This window comes from Ruditapes philippinarum, unplaced genomic scaffold (assembly GCF_026571515.1).
Source record: "Ruditapes philippinarum isolate M1 unplaced genomic scaffold, ASM2657151v2 ctg292_1_1_1_1, whole genome shotgun sequence".
Lineage (NCBI taxonomy): Eukaryota > Metazoa > Mollusca > Bivalvia > Venerida > Veneridae > Ruditapes > Ruditapes philippinarum.
In genome coordinates, this window is record NW_026861516.1 from 233120 (window position 1) to 254773 (window position 21654).

Genomic DNA, 21654 nt, shown 5'->3' on the forward strand with positions numbered 1-21654 from the left:
GTTGCTCTTTTTTTGTTACTTTTCATTATAATAATCTTGAAAGAAGAAAATCAAATTTTATTGTTCAATGTAATTTAAAGGCCCATTTATAATAACGCAGGAACAAATTATTTTTTTTACTTCTTTAGAAACATTATAATAGAAAGGGTAGTCATCAATTTCATAACCTTTAAATGATGGTAGATGCTTGATACCTTAAGGTGACAACAGACACTTTCCGTGGTACTCACATAAATGTCATTTAAACCAACTTATTTTAGTGATAATTGTTATTTATTTAATCTTTGTGCATTAAATGTCGTTGATCATCATAAAAAATAACATATTTGAAAAAAATGCCTTTGTAAATGATTGATTTTTAATAAAAATCCTAAAATTTTAAATCGTCATATCAAAGTCATTTTTTATTTTTTTGTCATCAAACTTTTGGAAAATAAACATACTTATAATATCTGGGGAACCGTGTCTCAAATTTTTTCTATCTTTTCTCAAAAAAATATTACGTAACGTCAAACATTTTATGCGACTTTTTTCACCATACATATTACGTAATTAAAGATAATTAAGCCGCTGATTGAGCAAACAAAAATCCCTGACACGGTTCCCTCCGTAAATGAATTCCCTTTCATGTGCTTTAAACCGCATGTTAATTGCTTGATTATTAAAAAAGTTATGCCGATTCAAAGTTAGTCCGACCCGCATCAAACGAAGTGTCATAAATCGGCTGTTCTCTCTCGGACCCCTACGTTTCACGCTAAATAATTGCATAATACACAAATATCGCACCAGAGAGGGTCACAAGTTGCGGTAACATACTCTAACAACATTTTATGACTCAGTGACATCTGACCAATTAAAAAGTTGATGATTAGTATCAGTTTATAACAGAAATTTCTTCAATTCTTAACGTGATTTACCGTCCGTTTGGTATCGGTCGCACATGTCACGTGTCTTTCGGTTAAATTTGAGGCACTCCGTGGGGGGAAATGGAACGTATTTGCGCACCGCTAGCGGGCTATTTAATTGTTTCACTTTTGAAGTTTATTATTATTATTATCAGCATTTCAGCATTATTATTATATTATACCAGTGTCACTCTGTGTATTCGTTTATGAAATTTCGTTAAAATATAAATTAAACTAACAAAGAACTAAGCTTCTGACGGTCTTTTAAAGTCCATGGTAGATGTACAAATAAGAACGGGATTTTGTATATTTTTTCCTCCAAATTGATATAAATCTTAGACAACCTAAAATGGTTTAGAAATTTGTCAGGGACACCTTACCACAAGTCATATAGGCGTTCACATTAAAAATGTTGTCTGTTTTTGTTGACATTGTTAGAAAATGAGGTTGAATGTAAAACAAGCCCTTGAATCCGTACAAAGTCCATAAACTCAATGTAATATCTATCAGATTAACGGGACAGACAAATTATTTTCACACATTATGGATATTTTAGCAACTATATTTTTAATCAACCCCGTGGTCGTGCGATTTGCCGCTATGCTTAATGATTTCATCGTCGGATACCCACGATTGATAATCATGTCACATAACATGCAATAAATGTTAATGGTTCAGCCGTGGCTATCCCACGATAGCTTATTTATGTTTCATACATTATGTTACGTACATTGGCCGACAATTTCGTATTTTATAAAAAAGGCTAAAAAAAGGTAGACGATATTCGGTATTTGTACGATACATGAATTACGAGTAGTATGGACCAGTATGGACCGGTAATTCACGCATATATGGAACTACCAATTTCCCTCATTGTTGCCTCAACAGGGGGCGGAGCGTTATCGATAATTGACAGGTTACGCGAATAGCAGATAAAAATGGCACAGCTACCGTTTTAAAACGTTTAAAAACACATTTTTGGACTAACTGCTCCCAAAATTAAATCACGAATGTGTTCAGAAAAGATGGATAAATCTACTAAGCAAAAAATCTCATTTTAGGTATTTTCAGTGATAATTGACTCCGTTGTCACCTTAAGAAGGTAGAGCTAAAGATGTGAAATCATTTATTTCAAATGTACAAATGTAGAAAAATGAGTAATGAGCAAATTGAATAACTTTTTGGAAAATACAAGTACACCAAAAAACTTTTGAGAAATAAAATTAAAAGCATATAAATAAGGCATAATGGGCCATTAAGTTGAGCTGACTCTAAATTAGTCAGGAATTATTTTGTATGAAGCATCTATGATGACTTAAAATCTTCACATTGAAATTATCATGGGTTAAAAATGTGATGATGAGTTATAACAATTTCAGCAATTGTTATAAATACTGTCAGAAATGAAGAAAATTTTAGAAAATTATTCTAACAAAAATAACAAGTTTGTTTTATTCTTGAGAAATAAACAAGAATATTAAAGAAAAAAAGCTATACATGATGTACAAAGCTTTGTTTGTTAGCACAATCTTTTTATCCAAAATAAACCAAACTAATTTAAAAAAAATAAACTGGCTTATAGATTTAATTATCAATCACTGTTCATTAAATTACTCCCCATTAAATTATAAGTTTTCTCATTGTAAACAATGCATTGTAATAATTAATATTTTAAGAAAAAGTATAAATTAATAGAAAGACCACCAGAACTGCATTTTAAGATTTCTTACCAATAATTTCCCAAGGGATTGATTTAATGTAGATATGCTTTAAAATCACAATTACGTACTGTATTATGTAATTATTATCTTAATTTTATACACAATCTATTAAACAAGCAGGCAGACAATCAAACTGGGAAATTCCGAAGGTTCTTAGCGAATCTCAGAGCAGGCAATAATATAAAGAAATTTTATATATTATACGAGATATACTATAAAAAATTTAGCAAAATTTTGGTGTATTTGTCCATATATCGTTGTATATTGCACTATCTTCCCATAGAGGAAGCTATACAAACATTAATGGTCTGAAAATAATTTTCTGGAAATTGAAAACATACATGGAAATGACTGTCCAAGGATAATTACTCTATATGGCAAACTAATACAATGATAACTACCAAGTTTTATCTGACATGTATTATTCAGGAATCTGGGAAAATAAAAACTTGATTTATCAGTCCATCAGTAAAGAGCTAATTACATGAAATGGCCGTCAAGGTCACTTTATTGACCTCTATTGGATTCATGTACTCTCTGGAAAACACCTTTTATATATCTACCCATGTTCCCTGCTAATTTAATGTAGTGATGGGCCAGTCCATGTTTTAATTTTAGACTGCTGACTGTTGATTTAAGGGATTTTAAATTGTCATTTATTACTACTGTTCAGAAGGTAAAAATAAAAAGTTGTAAAGTGACTATATGGCCAATCAATTAATATCTCGCTGTCAAGCTGCGCTTACAGTGTAATCTGTAGACTGACATAACAGTGGAACATAGGAGCATGAAATAGTCTAGTATGAACACATTTCCTGTTCAAAGTAAAATCTAAAATCTTTTTCATATTTCCCCCACTCTGGTGCTTAAATTACTTAATATTATTTATACATATCATTCAGATAAATATGTAGTAGGGATTTACGGTATGTAATCAACCAATATTGCAAAGGGTAATTAACTTGAGAAATTTTATGATAAATCGTTATTTAATACTCTAATTTTTTTTTGGTTTTACTGGTTACCAAAAAACAAAAGGTAAATTTCTATTCTGGTAATTAAAAAACAGGCACAGACTGTCTTAGAATTCATTAAATGAAAGATTACTTTTCACTTCTGAATCATGCAATATGAAGTGGCAATTATCTACATTCATAATTTTAATGTATCTTAAAGCAGCATGCCTCCAGATTCATGCTAATTTTCATGAATTTTTTGAAAAAGTATTTTAAAATATTTGTGATATGATCAAAGAAAGTAATTTACACATTGCAAATGACACTTACACTCAACATAAATTACCAAAAAGGGGTCAAAATATGCAAAAATAGTTGACTGTCTTAGTCACACAGTAGAAATATGGTGATAGATTATACTTCAAAATCCATCATTAATCGATCATAACATGTAAATAATCTCTTGAATCTTGAATCTTTTTACTTTTATTAAGATCTTAGCACATTTTTCTCAAGGTTGATTTCCTTGAAATGTTTTGGCTCATCTGAAGGCGTGCACCTTTAAAATTGTCTAGATGCACATGCACATTACCATCAACAATAAAAGATTTTAAAGAAATTCAATTATTAACAATTGTTATAATATTTCAATTTTATGGCCTATAACTTTATAAGCTAGTTATTTCTGTGAATAATACATGAACAGTTTGATATTGCAATTGTCATATAAAAGTCCGGGATAAATATAGCATGTGAATATATCAGATCACAAACAATCAATTCCATAGATAGCGCTATCGATAATTGTTAAGTGACCTTTTAATTATCTTCATAGGAACAGAAATATGTCATGCTACTGCAAAAAAGGCAATTTTTGCAACAGTTCCAAGTAAAATATCACTCAATTGAAGCTCACTTAAATGAGTATAATTTGCAAACAATTTCATATTCATGGGAACATTAACCAATTATTACACTAAATATACCTTATAATAGTAAAACAGTCCTGGTTTTATAATGTCTAAAATGTTAATGAAATGACATATACCCCATTGATTGATCCATGCATCACTATTTCTATTTTGAAATCATTAAATTAATTATTAACAGTTGAAACTTATGCAAAATATAGCATTTAAGTGCCATTTTGCATTAAAATTCATATGTCTTAATTAGAATCTGTAAGTTACAGGAAGCCAAACATGATACGCCATTTCCTTTTGCCACCAACATAGAGCCACTGGCCAGCTTGTACATCTATGCAATCTGACCAGGCACTATATACACTGAACAACCAAAAATTTTCATTTTGAAATGTCTAACAATGCTAGTGGTAAGTTTCAATAATGGTCACTGAACCTATCCATTTGTTAAATATTAAAATGTAATATTAAGACAACAGTATATCCAGTACATGATAACTTTACTTAATCAAAACGCATTGTTTCCTTCCATGAGCAAGAAATTTAAAATGGTTTGTTCCGGGAATAGCTTTGAGGGTATTTCAATAAGCTTATAGCTTCAAATACAATCAAACTAATTAACTTAAATAAGCCCGTATTTACTAAAATAAACCTATATTAACTAAAACAATGTATAGAAAATCATTTCTCCATAATTTATTGATTGTGTTAACATAGTAAAGTTTCATGTTTTATTATTAAAATATGTTATTAAAATACAGCATTAAAATGTGTTATCAAGATATGATATTAACAGATAATGTTGGAGCAAACTCTGGTTTATGGTACCTTTGTGTATTTGAATTGATTACTTAAGCAGAAACTCACAAATCATTCTTGCCATAGGCAAACTGATGATACTAAGGTCTTGTTTCAGCTTTTATAACTTGCTGAATTTGTAGGGGTTTTTTTTTGGTTGGATTCTAAGTCACACCTACACTATGGTGACTTTCCAGCTATAGTGGCAGTGAAAGATATCAGGTGACCTTCTGTGCATTATTTCAGCCACAAGCGGGGAGTATAATTATAGACATTCCATACCCTAGCTCAATAGCGTCCTCACACGTTATTATCTGAAGTCCCTTGAGGGATTTGAACCCACAACCATTGAGGAGCAATTGGTTTAAAGTTAGCAACTTAATCAACTCGGCCACAGATGCCCCCCCCCCCCCCCCCCCCCCCCCCCCCCCCCCCCCCGAATTTGTGCAATGTACATCATTTAAAAAAAAACAAACAAAAAAAACAATACAAAATTTTTTCAAAAATCATTAAATCATTTACAATTTGACTGCTTTTATTACTCATTTAATTCCTATGTATCTAATTTTTACAAATGAACAAAAATTTCAAACGCTCAAACCCAGGCTCATTCCCTATAAGTAAATAAAAGAACAATATTATTGTGTATTACATTTAACTTGATAAATTCATCTGTTGTTTCTGTTATTTCTAAGACAAACATGTTCTATATTTTCAGTTTCCTGGTTGTGCCCATTATAAGTTATAAGAAATTAGTTATTTGAAAACTATGGTTAAATATTGTTTATATACAATCAGCTGAGCAGTAAAAATTTCCATAAATTTTGAAAGGCCTATTAATGAATATTAGTCTATAACTGAGTGGCTTATTATATGGTGTCAAGATGAATTTCATTGCAATGCCTTCTACAATGATAAAAGTTTATAAAAGTTGCACAGAAAAAAAATGCCACATACTACATGCGGCTGGAAAGTTGTTCTTTTAAAAAGATGTTTGGCTCCCTAACTGCCATTCTCAAATAACATAAACACCATAATTTAATAAAGTCAAAAACAAAAAACACTACTTTTGCATAGAATCTTAAAATTGATTTCTATTCAATTTTTAAAAAAATAAATTTTTTGTAATGAAATTTTCTACAAGATAGATTTTGAATAGATTAGTGTTAAGAAATATTTCCAAACAAACTGTTCAGACAATATTACTATTGAAAAAGCTAAAAGTGCATTAATTTTTGCATAAAAAATAATTGCAATCAGATGAAAACATGTTGTGATTTTGCAAGATTTTCCCAGTTGAAGTTGAAATTGTTTTCTTGGATTGTGTTTCACTGCAATAATAACATGACTTAAACATATGGTTGAAAAAAAAAACACAATTAAAAACTATACTAGAAGATGATGGATGATATTATTTCATGGTTCAACAAAAATGAGAACATTTGTCTTAATGTCATTATTGGTACAAAAACTTGATGTGTTTTCATTCCTTGCAGGCAAGTTTGCATTATTCCCTTGCATATAACTGTCAAACTTGAAGCTATTAGAATCACTTATCATCATTCCTGGAGGATTTATGCTGATGCATTGTTAACTTTGCTGCCATCTTTTCTGATACGCCCAATAACTTATTGCTTTCTGGCAATAGAATATATTAACACCTCTCTTTTTCAATTATATCAAAGAAAGTGGCAAATGATTTTGGACAAATTTTTTGTAATCAGTCTGAAAAGAATGGATGGAGTTTATATCTGAAGTTATCACCTCTGGCCTGAATCATGCCAGTTTGTTCAGGAAACTCATTTGTCTAGTCATCACTTCAGACATGAGCAACTTTTTTTACCTTTCAGCTTGATGCAATCAATAAAGTTGCCTAAAGGCTATAACAGGAGAAATATCAGTTTAAAGTATTTAAGTAATAGACATAACTTCCCTTAAACAATTGCCAAGTTTTATCATGGTATTTGAACACCATGACTTTCCAACAAAACACATAGTCTATGTATACTCTGGTGCACCAGTGTAGGGTTATATTCTGTCAATGACTATTTTTGAGAACAAAATTAACTCAGTATCCGTGCATCAGCCCACATGCCAAAGCAATGGACCTTTCCAGTGTTTACAGATTTATGTAAATTGGCTAACTTGTTATCCAATTGCTACACTGAGAAAATACATAGTCACTGGTTGACCTGGTTTGCACAAAAGAACACATGGTTTTGTTTGTGATACTGTTTGTGAGTAGTTGACCTAGCAATGAATGGAAAAGGTGGGACTAAATGTTCTGCTACGAAAAATGGGAAAGGTCCATACTTGCCTGAAGTATTTGCTGTTGTCTGGATGTACAATGAGAAAATGTGATCACAATCATTTAAAAGAGAAAAGAAAACAACCAGAACTAGAGATTAATCAGACAATGATTTTACACAACTGTTATAATGAGCATGACCTTCCGCTAAATTATGACCTCAAAATATATAAGGGCCGTTAACTGACCATAGGCAAGTTCACAAACCTAGACTTATTCCTTTTCAAGAAATTGAGCAAACAAGGATTTTATACTGTGTCCTTGATCTTTGACCTACTGACCTAAATATCAATATGGGTCATCTGTTGGCCATGACTTTCCTATATTCCTGTAAGTATAAAGACAGCTTGTCCAGTTATTCAATAGGATAATGATGTGGCTAAATGATGGAAACTTAGACATATTGACTGTAATCGACAAGCACTATACCATAGTGTGTTTGGGTTTTTAAAATATCATTTCAACCTTAGACCCTGCCTCCTTCCTCTGATTTTCTTTCATGAACTTGTCAAACTTTGCGTTTTTCAACTTGGAACCATTCAGAAATAATATCAGGAACTTTTAGAATTTTTAGTTGAGCTTATATAAAACTGGCATATAGTTTGGTCAGACTTCACAGATATGAAGGCTGTTTTGGCTCTATTCTGTTGGCATAGAAACATCATTAACGCCCCTTAAATTCCAAAAATTAAGCAATTCTTGGACTGGTGGCAAATGAAAGTTTCACAGTGCCAAATTATTTCAATTTTTTTTTATCACTTGTTACAAAAGTTGCATTGACATCTGTAAATAAATTTACATTTGTTGTCTGGGCCAAACTGCCAATTTCTTGGATATAAATTCATAGGTTTCTAAATGTCTTGGATATAAATAGAAAGAATCAATCACATTTGTGAGATAAATTTTGTTGAACAGTATTGATAAACAACAACCACAAAACCTACGAAAAATAGTTCAAACATAAAAGTCAGTTTGAATGAAATAAAATATGAAAATCCTAACTTGCATGTGAAATGCCTATTTCATTTTACAGTCAATATTTCACTTAGCCAATAATTCTTTTAACATTTTCAAAATGTCTAAAAAAAGTATTCACTTAACAAGATTGCCTTAAAATCAATTAGATATCAAATAAAACATAATCTTAAAGAAGGAAACCACTAAAGCTTCTGAAGATTGATAATGAAAGTGGCACATTCAAAGAACGAGTTAATTTACACTAATATTGTTGGCAGGTACACTATGATATTGGGGAAAAGAAATACATCAGAATTTACAGGCTATAAATGAGAGCTAATACAAGCAACATTCTTGGACATCCAAAACAAATAAATCATTGTACACTTGAAGGGTATCATAGAATAAACACCATATGGCTATAAGAGCACTGATACACATTTTAGTACAGGTTAAAATGAGCAGGTGAATATAGTTCTCTTTATTAGAGTTTGATATTAAACAAATCTCCTATCAAAGTGGTAAATCTAGAATCTTGCTTTAACATGATCTCAGATCAGAGGTATTGTTTCTCTTGACAGTGTATAAAGAACCAGGTCTCATATGGTCTGTGAAAAACATAAGTTTATATAAACATGGCAGGGAAATATTTAGTTGATGGTGCCACTGACTGATCATAAGATCTTAGAGAGCTGATTGGTTTATTTTTATCTGTCAGACAAAATATTCAACAGTATTTTCTAGGGAGATATTATTTTCTTATATACAAAAATTTGATAATTTGTCTGATAACCTTCTGTTGATAACAAGATTTTATCTAAGGTCATTCTAATTCCTTTGTTACCTTAAACAACTTTTGTGTAAATATTTGACCTTTGAGTTCATTATGCAAGTAATGAAAATTAAACAGTATCTTTATAATTGTGATACATTTTTCCTATGTTTCTCTTTGTTTTTTCTTTTTATTCATTTGAAGGAATGTAGATTAAATGATTATACAAAACAGAAACAATTTCTACAATTTCAGTTTACATCAACACCTGACATAAAGCTGGAACAGTGTTCAGAATTGAATTATCCTGCCAAGACAGTTTTATTTGATACTTTAGATTTTCTTAACAATTTTTAAACTATTAATTGTTCTTGCCATGTTTTATGGATTATAACACACACTTTTCAAACTTCTAATGATAAATTTTCTTATTGTCTGAACACAGAAATTTCTGCTTTTTATTAATAGTAAACATAACCATATAAAATATATTTTCAAATTAGCTGAATATGAAAAGCCAATAAAAATATCCATTATCAAATGAACAATATAAATCTGATAATCTAACAAATCTACTTGGCTGTTCTCTGGGAATCAACAGACATGAAAGTATTTAATACAATACAGGATATCTGGAAAATGGAGGGTATCTTGTATTAATCTACTGATAAGCCCTAAAACATGCTGTACTGCTAATTTGTTTTGAAATAATATATGCAATTACTGCAAAAAAATACACACATGGATAAAACTGATATGAAATGTATAGAACAAAAATAATTTCAGCATCAAAATTATGAAAAAAGCAGTTTTATTAAACTTTTCTTATATTGGAATGTCCAGCTTTCATTTTTGGAACTGTCCATTATCAACTTTGGGGATTTAAAGATAACAGTATAAAGCTTTATCATGTTGTCTGCATGGATGTACTGACTGGTTGCCTTGCTCTAAACTGGAGGCAAAGGCTGACCATTTTTAGTTCCTGCATGTGAACAGTATAAAGTACATGTACAGTCAGACTGTAGCCGTCCGTTTGACTGTGGATTGTGTTCGATTCTGTCACTTTCATTGTGATTGATAATGAAATCCTTTCCACGGTCATTTGCACTGTACCTCTACTCTGGCATGTACAGAAGTTATTAGTTCCTTGTGAAAGTGAAGGCAACTTGTATTGGTAAACTTCTTGACAGCCTATCCAGGATGATGCGGTGGCTGAACTGTGCTTTGGTAAATCCAATGTGCCTTACTGCTGTGATCCTGAGTAAAAACTACCAACACCACCACAATGGAAAGGATTCACAGTATAGCCAGAATCTATAGGGTGGAAAAGGGATGTAACTTATTTCTGTAAGCATTCAGAAGGTTAAAGACTATATGAGTTATGATACAATATGACATACAAATTAATATTTTGCATATCTTGATCATTTCATTTATCTGAATATTGCTGTTTTAATCCTAAAATACACATGAAAAGAAGTTTATTGTGAAGTACTTTACAACTGTCATAGCAATGAATAGACAATAATTTTAATCTTTCATAAATACATGTACACTCAAAAAAACTCATTTGAATATCTTTTATCAATTATGGTAGATAAAAGTAAGTAGACATGATGTAGCATTCAGACAATCTTTAACAATAATGGAGACATCACTAGCATAGAATTTCCAGTCTTTTCTATTATTTTAACAGCAGTATCAGTATCCCTGCTAAATAATGGCAATATTTGTTTGTGATCATTAAAAGTTTGAACATTAGACCTGCCCCATTGTTCTTGTCAGATTTTATCTCTACATTAACAAGTGCCTAGCTGCATAATCACAAGTAGCTGGTAAATACAAGAGCCAGGTATAGAATCCCTTCAAGTGCTTTTATCTCCATTTACTTCTAATTTGACTCTATTTTTAACCATTTTTGTGTAATTGACATGTCTTGCTATTGCATTAGAAACAATCCACATAAAATAGTTCTTGGGATTTTAAATACTGGTATCCAAGTAATACAATTCAGCATCTGGTGAGATTTCAATGGCAGCATTGTTCTCTGATACCTATGTTAAGACTAGGGCTGGGGCGAGTATCCGAGTACTCGGATAATCACGAATCAAAGTGAAAAATCGAGTTTGAATATTCGTAAGCCCAGAGATCGTGGATCGCGATCTAATTTTTTTTATATACATTCACTTTATCTCACATTCTTAAAATCGAGAAAATACGAGTTGAGTATAAATTATATGAAGTTTACCTAAAACACAATTTGCCGGTTAAAGACCATGTACCATGATACTGAGCTAGGAAGTAATTGGTTTCAAAAAGCAAAACAAAAATACTCATCCAAAGAATAAAAACATAAATCTATTTTATAATTTATATGTTTAATGTTTAGTATTGTTTTTTTTAATTAAACATATTTTTTTTTAACTAATGTACATGTTTTTATGGGTGTCTTGATAACAAAAGATTTGTGGTTCGATTTGCGAATCGTAAGTGCTGAATCGTGGTTTGGATCGGATCGTCACTTATCCAACGATCCTCACCCCTGGTTAAGACTCGGACATGCATGTATTGATTATTAAGGGTTAAAGGCACATTATACCTCAGAAAGCAATATTTCTAACTTCTTTCAAAATGTCAAACATTAATTTTGTACATTTGTTAAATAATGTTAAAATAATAAGTTAAGAACATGTTGGATGTTAAAAAATGACAACTGAAAAATTAGAGCTGATCGAACATGAAATAATGATGTGTCATTAGTAGCAAATTGTGAACAAAGTACTTGTATATTGTATATTGACTTCTGTACCAAATACTAATTCACTATAATTGTACAAATTGTCATTAATATAAGTGAGCAAAAGAAATAAAATGTACTTTATCTGAATCCCGGACAATCCCCCTCCCGGACGATTCCCCTTCCATATTATTTTCACAACCCGGACATTTCCCCTCTCGTTATTTTAATAGGGTGGACTTTTCCCCTCCCGTTAATTTTACAGGACGGACAATTCCCCTCCCGTTATTTTAGCAGAGCGGACAATTCCCCTCCCGTTTTTTTCACAGAGCGGAACGTGACATTATACGGCCCTTAATCATAACCGCCACTGTGTATAAAAAAATCTATAACCATTCTTATTAAAGATGACAGTTTTTACTCTTAACAACAAACTGTTAAAGATTGGAACTTTTAAGAAGCATTATTTCACAAAAGGTGACATTATACCGCCTTTAATCATTGCCGCCGCTGCTTAAGATAAACAAACTGTCAATAAAAAATCTTTAATCAATGATCCCCTTAATTAAATGTGTCCTTGATTGCAAAACCAATTATTTACAATTATTTTACCGCTGCAGAAATCATATCCATATCCATATCGGTACCCTCTTTGCGAAATCTGCTCAAACGGTACCCTCTTTGAACATGCACAGGTCATTCTCTGCTAAAAACAAATCAGCGATGGGTAACAATCAAGTAAAATTTCATTGTTTTAAGGAAAGGAAGTATGACACGTAGAAAAGATGTATACCACGGAACACTATAATGTTTTATTTATGTGCTGATTTGTCATTTGCCCGTTTTTCATGTACTGCAAATTCACAATAAGCTACAAAAAATCGACATGTCTTGCCTTTAAAATAAACAATATTATAACATATATATGTTCAACAGCCACGGGAGGGAAATTGTCCGCTCTGACAACAGCGGGAGGGGAATTGTCCGCTCTGCTAAAATAACGTAAGGGGAATTGTCCGCCCTGTAAAATTAACGGGAGGGGAATTGTCCGCCGTAAAAAAATAACGGGAGGGGAAATGTCCGGGTTGTGAAAAAACATTCAAATTTACTGGGAGGGGAATCGTCCGGGAGGGGAATTGTCCGGATACCACTTTATCTATATGGTAAATGAGTATTTTTTTGAAACTGTAACAAGATACCAAAATGAAGAAGGTTTTTGAGAAAAATAAAAGATGAAAACATTTCTGTTGTATAATGGGCCTCAAAGAGATAAAAATAGAACAAGGATTATGCATGTATCTTTTCATTTTAAAATTTCAGTATATAAGTTTTTACAAAAGAAAAAGCCTTTTCTAAAGCTTGAATCAAATTATGGTATTATAATGAGTTCCAGGATGTGTTAGAGGTCATGTGCATATCCGGAAGTTAATTAAACCATCCAAACTATAAAAATTTGAGCGTTTTATTGCAAGTAAATGAACAGCAGACCATCATAAAAGCCATGGAAAATGCCATCAGGTGATAAAACTGCAATACTTATTTATACTTAAATAAAATAAGTAACTATGGATTAAATTCAATTGTACATGTGTGTTCTTACAACTTACATGTACACATTTTAGTTACATGTAAATTATTAATTTTGCTGTTCTCAAAATCTAAAAACATTTTTCTCTAGTTTGAGTTTCTTGAAATATTTTGGCTAACCTGGAGGCATGCAGCTTTAAGTTCAATCTGATTTTAGGCTCCATCCTTGGACAGTTGTTAGTTCATTAACCAGCACACTGAAGACTTTATAAGATTTATATTTTGCAGTGATAAAAACATGATTTTGTTCAGGTAGTTGAATTTTTTTTCCATAAATTATCTAAAAATAAAATTAGGAAATTCATGACGTAGATTTTTTTAAGTTTGTTAAAGCCGAGATTGGAACCGACAAAATTCTTTTTTTGTAGATGTAGACTATGGTGTCAAAACTATCATACATCTATCTGATAAAACACTTGGGATGTGTTATTGTTTGATATTGTTATAGACCCTAGTGATTTACTGTTATAAGACATTTGTTTTGTCACTTAAAGCATTCAGCTTCTCTCTCATAATCTGACTGTTTGTAAGAAACTTGTCATTCAAGCCTGTTTATGTCTTCACCATGAGAGAAAACCACAAGACAATATGTCTGTGGAGACTTCAGCTTAAATAAAACTTTTACACCTTCACCCTGATATTGTCTTATTCAATTGTGTAGAACAAAAGAAATAATTCCAGACAAAAGTATACAATATATTTCCATAACCTTGTCTATAGACAAAGTTATATTGTTTTAATTTGTTTTCCTGTCAATTCCTCTCCAACAATGCGCTGTTTTTAACAGTACAGATATGTTTATTAAAACAAAATTAATTTCAAAAGATTTACATTTCATATTTGATATTTATAGAAAATCAAAGCACTGAGATCATGTTCATCATATAATAAGTCTGTACTACATTATTTTGTCATTTGATAAATCTTTCAGCAAAATCTGGCCAGCAATGATGGCAGGAATGTCACTACCAACACAGAACCAGTCAAGCAATGATGGCAGAAATATCACTACCAGTACAGAACCAGTCAAGCAATGATGGCAGGAATGTCACTAACAACACAGAACCAGTCAATCAATGATGATAGGAATGTCACTACCAACACAGAACCAGTCAAGCAATGATGGCAGGAATGTCACTACCAGTACGGAACCAGTCAAGCAATGAAGGCAGGAATGTCACTACCAACACAGAACCAGTCAAGCAATGAAGGCAGAAATGTCACCACCAATATGGTAGACAGCAAGTCCAGCAATGATGGCAGGAATGTCACTACCAGTACGGAACCAGTCAAGCAATGAAGGCAGGAATGTCACCACCAATATGGTAGACCATGAGCAAGTCCACCTGCAATGATGGCAGGAATGTTATTACCAGTATAGACTATCCTGCAATTATGACCACTTTAGCACAGTCCCCTTTGTGGTCTTTATAAAGGAGATTTTACTAAATATAATAATCATTTATCATGTTACTTTTGTTAAATCAAATTTGTCAAGATAATTTCATTTTAGACACATTTTGGGATCATTATATTTTAATTTTATTTATATTAGACACAGTCTTTGTTTAACCTACATTTACTGAATGATACTCAAAACATGACTTTTTCATATCAATTTTACATAGATATATCATTTAGGCTTCCAAAATAGATAATCAATTTTGAATTGATGAACATTATCAAAATAATGGTAAGAAGCTCATTTTCAAAAACATTTTCAGACAACCTTCTTTCTTATCCTCAGTTGGAAGCTTATTCATCAGTAACTTTATTAAACCTTCCTGACGTTCTTTTGCTGAAAACAAATACTCATGATGTAAACAGCACTTTACTACAATTCCCTGTGGAAATTTCCGGTTTTGAAGTGAAATTCTAAGTGATTTCCAAAATGTGTTTGATAAATTATTCAAACTAAAAAAAGAAACCTGTTTGAACATAGATTATCACAGCTGTGTATGTCTTCTCCCAAAAGGTAGTTTGATGTCTCAAATAGATAAAGATGTTATTTTATATAGATTTAATTTATAAACGAGAGTGATAAGCAAAATTAGAAACAAAAAAAACAACTTGTTCTATGAAGAATTTGACTTTGAAAAAAAAACCTGAAAAAAATAAATTTTGTATTACTGTCTTGGAAAACAAAAGGGAATAATTACAACCGCAGATGATTCATTCTACTGTATGATAATAAGTAGTTTGAAATTTGCATGATTATTGTTGTCACTCTTGTAACAATCATTTCCTCTGTGACAAAATGTTGTCATGGTATGGTTAAACACAATGTTTCAGCTATGAACAAAAAATAAGTATACTGAGTACACAAAATTCATAAACGCTTATTTTCTAATAAATTCTTGAAATAGTATGGCACACTGCATGTACTAAGTCTTAATAACATCCTAACTTAGGGTTGGTTCCAGATAAATAAAAATAGTACATTCTGTTATATTGTGCAATTAAACCTACAGAATGCAAGTTGTATTGTGAATTAATTAATATAATTTAAACTATAATTACATTGCATGTTTTTCTTAACTTAATTCTCTTTTTAAACTTGTTTTCTCATCTGTTGGCATGATCAAGTAATTAACCCGTACAATATAGGACTTGTTAACAATTAAATAAAATTTACAGATACTATGGCCGGTAATGTATAACTCTAAGATTTCTGGTCTAACAATTATTATCATAATGATATCAAGAAAAGGAAAATGCAACTACTGCAAACACAGAACTTAACCCATTTGAAGCTGCTGTTGAAAATTGCCTTCTGTTTTAATACTAGATTAAGTTGAGATCCTGAATATGATAATGCAATGTGTGTATGTGTGTTTTTTCTTGCAGTAATTACATTATGTCAAAACAAATTAGCGGTACAGCATGTTTTAGGGCTTATCAGTAGATTAATAAAAGATAACCTCCATTTTCCAGATATCCTGTGATTGTATTATTACTATTAACTGCCTTCACGTCTGTTGATTTTTAAGTTTACAGCCAAAAGGTTTATCACAAATAGATATAATTATTATTTTGATAATTAGTGCTTTTATTGTAGCTTTGAATGCCTTTTTTCAAATTTTCTGAGCTTTAATACTATATTATATAAAAATTAACAATCCAAGTTCAAAAACCATCTATATATATGCACACAACAAGAATTATAGTTTGAAGGAAATAAAATATAAGTCAAACTATGTTAAAAATGCTGTCTAGACTGGTTAACTAAATAAAAAATATAGTCCTATAAACATTTAAAAAAAGGTTTATTTTTCTCTAAGATTTATGTGTACAATCAAATGAATTAATTTTCACAAATCAACTTTCCAGAGTCTTTAAATTCTGCATGACTAGACTTTGATTTTTAGCTTTATCTTGAACAGCATTCTCATGAAAACATATAAATTAGAGTATCATTTTTTTTCATGAATCAATAAAACAATAAAAATATTTTTAAGCAAAACTGTGACCAACAACAAACAAAATACATCTGCAAAAGAGTTACAAAGAAACTTTTTCCAGAACAATAAACTCAAAGGTCAAATATTTACACAAAAGTTGTTTAAGGTAACAAAGGAATTAAGAACCTTAGATACAATCTTGTTATCAACAGAAGGTTATCAGACAAATTATCAAATTTTTGTATATAAGAAAATAATATCTCCCCAGAAAATACTGTTGAATATTTTGTCTGACAGATAGAAATAAACCAATCAGCTCTCTAAGATCTTATGATCAGTCAGTGGCACCATCAACTAAATATTTCCCTGCCATGTTTATATAAACTTATGTTTTTCACAGACCATAAGACCTGGTTCTTTATACACTGTTAAGAGAAACAATACCTCTGATCTGAGATCATGTTAAAGCAAGATTCAAGATTTACCACTTTGATAGGAGATTTGTTTAATATCAAACTCTAATAAAGAGAACTATAATTCACCTGCTCATTTTAACCTGTACTAAAATGTGTATCAGTGCTCTTATAGCCATATGGTGTTTATTCTATGATACCCTTCAAGTGTACAATGATTTATTTGTTTTGGATGTCCAAGAATGTTGCTTTTAAGCTCTCATTTATAGCCTGTAAATTCTGATGTATTTCTTTTCCCCAATATCATAGTGTTCCTGCCAACAATAATAGTAGTAAGTCAGCATGTTTCATTTGATATGATCAAACTTGTAATCTGCTTAATTTTAGATCAGAATCAAATTAAGCTATATTATATGGATGAAAGGGAGTATATAAATAATTAGGAAAGAAGTTTACAGCCCACAAACTGACCAGGTCAAATATCACAGCAATTCTTAAGCAGGTATGACTTGAATCAAAGTACTTTAAAGTACTGATTGAAGGTGATTTTTGAATTTTGAAAAACTATGAATAATAATCTTTAATTTGCACTTAAACAACAATCTGTCATTAACATAAACAGTCATTAGATAAAGCATATTTGAACAATTTTAAAAAGTATTGTTATAAGAAAGAAGTGCAAAAAATTGCTCCTACTATTTCTATGAAACAGCATTCATAAAGACATCTATCACCTGAAAGATATTTTTGATGGTAATTTATTCTGATTTACTTGAATCCAGGCATCAAGCTATAGTTATACATAGTGCAATTTGAAACAACAATATAGGAAGGCCATATCATCTTCTATACTCACTTCTTGAATACTCACTTTGGAGAATTTGACTTTCTGTATTGTAAATCCATACATTTCATTTAAAAGGAAGCATGCATCCCAGGACACTTCAATGTGTTATTCTTGTTATTGAAAACACAGTCTGGCATACAGAATAATATGCAGTTATTACAGCACTAGGAAGTCTTGTTCATATTTGATCCATGCAGTCAAAGGAATGGAAAGGAGGAAATTTCCAAGCCATTCATATGTTTTGCAAGCTCTTTAGCATTCTTCAGACATCTGGAGAAATCAGCAACACAAAATTATGGCCATTGATAAATGATTGCAAAAAAATGATGATATCCCAATTCATCATCAGATTTACATTGCAAATTACAGGTCACTATACCTTCACCATGTGTGCACAGACAGTATTAATCTGACATACATGACTGTGCTACCACAGAAAAAACATAGGTCATTCTAGACTGAAACTCTATAATGTAAGCAGTTCCCATCTTATATGCCCCTGAATTCAATCAGGGACAAGTCCTAATTCCAAGCTAAACAAAGCTTTTAAATTGGATTTTCAGTTACACAGTGAGTAACACTATAAAGTTAATATGGTGACATTTTCACTTTGACCCTCTAGATGCATCCTCTAAAATGTCCATCATATCAAATTAATTAGAGATGAGGACATGTAAAATTATATAGAACAGATGGATTATATGAATATAAATCTAGTTTTCCAAATGAAATGTTCATTTTAACCATATATGTTTTGGTTATGAAAATTTTAAAATCTATGAGGATCTTGATAAAATCATAATAAAGAAAGTTAAAATAAACAGCCATTTGCAAGTTGCAGCTACTATGTAGCAAGAGACACAAAAATCATTTGCATGGCAAACACATGAAAAAAATTTCATGAACAGAGGGGCATACAGACGATGGAGAATAATGATCCGTATATGTTGCTCCTACTCTGTAGAGGCGACACAAAAATGATGAAATGGAACGTAACCATATCTTATATATATAATATATATACATATATATAAATATCTGAACATTACATTTTACATTTTAAGTTACATGAAGAGATAAGTTTTTGTATCTTTTTCTAATGGTAGGAGACATCACTGCATCTGCACACATTAAAGAAGTTTTAATGAGGTCTAAAAGCCTTTAAAAACATATAAATTTTGAATCTTACATACCCTGGTAGATCAAATTTGGCATTTAAAAAACGAAAATTAAAAAAAGATATTAGAGATATACCTAAAATTTTCATTAAAAATCAATATTTACTGTGATTCTTGGTATCTTTTGAGTTCAAAGCATTTCAACACTTTTCAATTTCAGGTCATTTTTGCACAGTATATAGAAAAAACAAAACAGAAAGAGCTTTATTATGTCCTGAAATTTTGCAAACAAGTTTTTAGTATAAAACCTACATATTGTATATACAGTAGAACTTCGGTAAGTCGCAGTTGAAGGAACTTCTGTAAAAACTTTGACACAACGGGTCTTGGAGTCATGAATTAGTCTCAATTTTATGATAAAATTTAGAGCATTTGACATTTACAAGCAAATTACAAAAGGTGTAACAAAAGAAAAGGGCGATAACTAAACCAGCTTATAGTAAATATATCGTTTCACGCGGCACAGGGTCATGGTACTTCACAAACAAAACTCATTTTACTGTTTTATAATTTAATAACAAGAAGTGCAGTTTATCACACATGTTTATGCATACAAAGGCTGTTAGAACACACAACTGTGTAATTAACACCTGTCACACAAGTTGATCATAAATCATCTTCGCAACCAGAAAAGGTGTGAAAAATGTCCCAAGATCGAAAGTGTCATAATAATCTAAGGACTTCGCCTTATTATTGATGGTAAATTGTACTTAATTTATTCTATACGGAACCATAAGAAAACATGATACATCGAAAAATTGGACACATAAAATTTCGACTCGTGTATAGGTTTTTATAAACAATGTTTAGGGGAAAATATCAGGACTTTCATTTTACTTTGACACATCAAGAAAATCAACTAATTGAAGTTTGACTGTAAATATCGAAAAATATCCCCGGTCCCATGTCATGTAAAAATAAAACAACTTGACGCTAAGTCCCTTTAACTCAGGTACAATTGGGCGTCCTCTATAACATTTTCCACATCTGACATTGCCTATAAGCAACTTTATTGTTTAAATCATTATAGCTGAAAGGTAAAAAGTTGCTCATGTCTGAAGTGATGACTAGACAAATGAGTTTCCTGAACAAACTGGCATGATTCAGGACAGAGGTGATAACTTTAGATATAAACTCCATCTTTTTTTTCAGACTGATTACAAAAAATTTGTCCAAAATCATTTGCCACTTTCTTTGATATAATTGAAAAAGAGAGTTGTTAATATATTCTATTGCCAGAAAGCAATAAGTTATTGGGCCTATCAGAAAAGATGGCAGCAAAGTTAACAATGCATCAGTATAAATCCTCCAGGAATGATGATAAGTGATTCTAATAGCTTCAAGTTTGACAGTTATATGCAAGGGAATAATGCAAACTTGCCTGCAAGGAATGAAAACACATCAAGTTTTTGTACCAATAATGACATTAAGACAAATGTTCTCATTTTTGTTGAACCATGAAATAATATCATCCATCATCTTCTAGTATAGTTTTTAATTGTGTTTCCAACCATGTGACATTGTCTTAAATTTGAAACACTTTGTTAATGTTGCAGTAAAAGACATTTTTAAGGTCATGAACCCTACAAATAATACATTATAATGATATAACTGAAATATTCTGCATAATTATATGACAACTTTTAAATAATATGAAATTTTAGAAAAACACCAAAGAAAACAAATAAAAAAATGCATTTCTATTGAAACATAAAATGAAAATATTATCAAGATACTTAAAATAATAAAATTCTAGTAATGTTATAACTGCTTTGTTTCTTTTGCTTTTAAATAAATATCTAAAACTAAAAAAAAATACACATTTTCCACTTTTTAACACAAGACTGTGAGGAATCCATTCAAACTCACAAGAAAAATATGTTTATAGGATTGGTTATCTTTTTAAAGATAAAAAAGTCCCAAGTTAAAAATGTGTTGCCAAAAATACAAGAATATATCTAATTACAGATATATACCCAGACTCTTTAAATTTACAACTGTCTATGTAGTTCTTGATAAAATAAGATATTTGCTCATACAAAAATCATTTATACATAATATGGTCAGTAAAATTTTTACATACCTAAAATTCATTGGTCACTTGAGTTGCAAGGAAGCTTTCACTTTCAGGTTCACACCTGTAAAAATAGA

General features: G+C 30.9%; 1 protein-coding gene across 4 annotated transcripts in view; it reads right to left on the bottom strand.

The window, feature by feature from the left end:
• The window catches only part of LOC132715898 (alpha-mannosidase 2-like), a 68982-nt gene that overhangs the window by 12034 nt on the left and 35294 nt on the right, over positions 1-21654 (bottom strand). For all 4 annotated transcript variants that reach the window (XM_060699008.1, XM_060699004.1, XM_060699005.1 and 1 more), the window contains one exon: positions 21587-21641. The gene's annotated coding sequence lies outside the window, so the exon portion shown is untranslated. The remainder of the gene's footprint in view (positions 1-21586; positions 21642-21654) is intronic.